We start from the raw sequence: 3,791 nt of genomic DNA on the forward strand, positions 1-3,791 counted from the left end.
TTTTTTTTAAGACAGGGTCTTACTGTTGTCCAGGCTGGAGTGCAGTGGTGTGATCTTAGCTCACTGGAACCTCTGCCTCCCAGGGTCAAGCTGTCCTTCCACCTCCGCTTCCCGAGTAGCTGGGACTACAGGCACATACCACCATACGTGGCTAATTCTCTTTTTTTGTATTTTTCCTAGAGATGGGGTTTTGCCATGTTGCCTGTGCTGGTCTCGAACTCCTGAACTTAAGTGATGCCCCCACCTCAGCCTCTGAAAGCGCTGGGACTGCAGGCACCCGGCCTATAAAAGCTACTTTTAATATCTCAAAATGCTCCTTTCATACTCCTTTTCAAAGGTTTATAGGAAACTTACATTCTTAGTGTATAAGGTTTTTAATTTTTTAGGGGTCAGTTTTCTGTTACCCCCTACCCCCAGTTAAATATATGACTCACCCACTAATCAACGAGCTCCATGAGGACAGGGGTGGTGATGTCTTATTCACAGTAGTATCTCCAGTGCCTTCAACAGTGCCAGGTACATAGATGGTACGTGACAAGTTAATGGCATCTTACCATGTCTGTGCCCCACAACTTTCTGGTGATATGGGCAGACCTGAGTCACAGCCAAGTGAGGGAGACTTCCATGGCTATTCTCTGGGAGGGATTGGGAGTGCTGGGGTGGGGACTGTGAATACCAGTTCTCACTATTTTTCCTCTTAGATTTGTTTTGTATCCTTGTTTAGGAAGAATCTGCCTTTCTTCATGACCCAACCTCATCTTTTATTTCTGCCATGGAAATGTTTTATTGTCTTTAGAAAACTGTTTTGGCTGGGCGTGGTGACTCACGCCTGTAATCCCAGCACTTTGGGAGGTCAAAGCAGGTGGATCACAAGATCTGGAGTTAGAGAGCAGCCTGGCCAGCATGGCGAAACCCTGTCTCTGCTAAAACTACAAAATTGAGCCAGGCGTGGTGGCACAAGCCTGTAGTCCCAGCTACTCGGGAGGCTGGGGCAGGAAAATCACTTGAGCCACGGAGGCAGAGGTTGTTGCAGTGAGCCAAGGATTGCATCACTGCCCGGGAGGCAGAAGTTACAGTGAGTTGATCACGCCACTGCATGACAGAGCGAGACTCTGTCCCCACCCCCCCAAAAAAATTTTGTCATGGTAAAATATATATAACAAAATATGTCTGTTTGGCCCATTTAAAAATTGCAGCTGCAGTGATTACATTCACAGTGTATGCAACCATTACCACTATCTGTTTCCAAACATTTTCATCACCTCAGAGACTGTGAACCTGTTAAACAATAACTCACTATTTGTCTCAGCCTCCAGCCTCTGCTATCTACTTTCTCTTTCTTTCTTTCTTTCTTTTTTTTTTTTTTTTTTTTTTTGAGACGGAGTCTCGCTCTGCCGCCCAGGCTGGAGTGCAGTGGCCGGATCTCAGCTCACTGCAAGCTCCGCCTCCCGGGTTCACGCCATTCTCCTGCCTCAGCCTTCCGAGTAGCTGGGACTACAGGCACCCGCCACGTCGCCCGGCTAGTTTTTTGTATTTTTAGTAGAGACGGAGTTTCACCATGTTAGCCAGGATCCTCTCAATCTCCTGACCTCGTGATCTGCCCGTCTCGGCCTCCCAAAGTGCTGGGATTACAGGCTTGAGCCACCGCGCCCGGCCTACTTTCTCTTTCTATGAATTTGCCTATTTTAGATATTTCATATAAATGGAATCATACAGTGTTTGTCCTTTTATATCAGACTTATTTCACTTAGCATAATCAGGCTTATTTCATTTAGCAAGGTTCATCCATATTGTAGCATATGTTAAAACTCCATTTATTTTTATGGCTGGATAATAATATGTTGCATGTATATACCACATTTTGATGGATTGTTCATTTGTCAGTGGACACCTGGGTTATTTCCACCTTTGGGTTACTGCGAATAATGCTGGAATAAACACTGATATATAAGTATCTGTTTGGACCTCAGTTTTCACTTTTTCTGGGTCTATACCCAGAAGCAAAATAACTGGGTTATGTGGTAATTCTAGGTTTAACTTTTTGGGGGACACACCATGCTGTTTCCTACAGTGTCTGCACTATTTTACATTCCCACCAGCAATGTGCAAGCGTTCCAGTTTTTCCACATCCTTGCCAACACTTACTAGTTTTTAAAAATAGTAATCCTAATGGATGTGAAGTGAATAGAATTGTGTTTTTGATTTGCATTTCTCATCAACATTAGTCTTGGTGAGCATCCTTTGCTGTGCTTATTGGCCATTTGTGTATCTTCTTTGGAAAAATGTCTATTCAAGTCCTTTTTCCATTTTTTAATTGTGTGTGTTTTTTGTTGTTGAGTTGGAGTTCCTTGTATATTCTGTATATTAAACTTTTACATATGACTTACAAATATTTTCTTCCATTCTATAGGTTGTCCTTACACTCTTTTGATCATGTCTTTTGATACACAATTTTTTTTTTTTTTGAGATGGAGTCTTGCTCTCTTTCGCTCTGTCTCCAGCCCAGGCTGGAGTGCAATGGTACAGTCTTGGCTCATTGCAATCTCTGCCTCCCCAGTTTCAAACCATTCTCTCACCTCAGCCTCCCAAATAACTGGGATTACAGGCATGTGCCACCATGCCAGGCTAAGTTTTGTATTTTTAGTAGAGACAGGCTTTCGCCATTTTGGCCAGGCTGGTCTCAAACTCCTGACCTCAAGTGATCTGCCCACCTTGGCCTCCCGAAGTGCTGGGATTACAGGTGTGAGCCACTGCACCTGGCTGAAAAGTTTTTATTTTTGATTAAATCTAGTTTCTGTATTTTTTCTTCTGTTGCTTGTGCTTTTGTTGTCATATATAAGAATTTAAATTCAAGGTGGTGAAGGTACGTTCCTGTTGTTTTTTTCTAAGAGTATTATGGTTTTAGCCCTTACATTTAGGTTTTAATTTTGAGTTAATTTTGTATATATGAGATAGGAGTGCAACTTCATTCTTTTGCATGTGGAAATCCAGTTATTCCAGTACCGTTTGTTGAAGAGATAATTCTTTCCTCATTGAACAGGTGTGGCATGCTTGTGGGAAATCAGCAGGCTGTGGGTGTATGAATTTGTTTCTGTATTCTTAATACTATTCTATTGGTCTGTATGTCTATCCATATTTCAGTGTCACTCTAGTTTGATTACTGTAGCTTTGTATATGTTTTTAAATTGAGAAGTGTGTCTTCCAACTTTGTTATTGTTCTTAGGATTGTTTTAGGCATTTGGGGACCGTCTGTGTTGACTTCTCCTGTCCTTGAACCTGGATTCTCTCTCCGTTTGTTTAGTTGTTGTCTTCCCCTGATTATTGAGGTATAATTGACAAATAAAAATGGTATATATTTAAGGCATACAGTGGGATTATTTGATATACATATAATTTATCAAGTTAATTAACAGGTTCATCACCTCACAGTTACTTTTTTATTGTGAAAACACTTAAGATTCACTCTTATGGCAAATTTCTGGTGTACAATACAGTATTATTAACTGTAGTCACCATGGTGTACATTAGATTCCCAGAACTTATGCATTTTCTAATTGAAAATTTGTACTCTTTGACCAATATCTTTCTTTCTTTCTTTTTTTTTTTTTTTTTTTTGGAGACCGAATCTCGCTCTGTCACCCAGGCTGGAGTGCAGTGGCGTGATCTCCGCTCACTGCAACCTCTACCTCCCAGGTTCAAGCGATTCTCGTGCCTCAGCCTCCTGAGTAGCAGGGACTACAGGCACTGGCCACCATGCTCGGCTAATTTTTTTTTTTTTTTTTTTTTTTTTA

At 41.5% G+C, this 3,791-nt stretch overlaps 1 protein-coding gene across 1 annotated transcript in view; it reads left to right on the top strand.

Moving 5' to 3' along the window:
- Positions 1 to 3,791, top strand: part of PCCB (propionyl-CoA carboxylase subunit beta) — a 90,318-nt gene that overhangs the window by 74,972 nt on the left and 11,555 nt on the right. The gene's annotated exons all lie outside the window — the stretch shown is intronic.

The sequence above is a fragment of the Rhinopithecus bieti genome, unplaced genomic scaffold (assembly GCF_001698545.2).
Source record: "Rhinopithecus bieti isolate Rb0 unplaced genomic scaffold, ASM169854v2 scaffold_9203, whole genome shotgun sequence".
Lineage (NCBI taxonomy): Eukaryota > Metazoa > Chordata > Mammalia > Primates > Cercopithecidae > Rhinopithecus > Rhinopithecus bieti.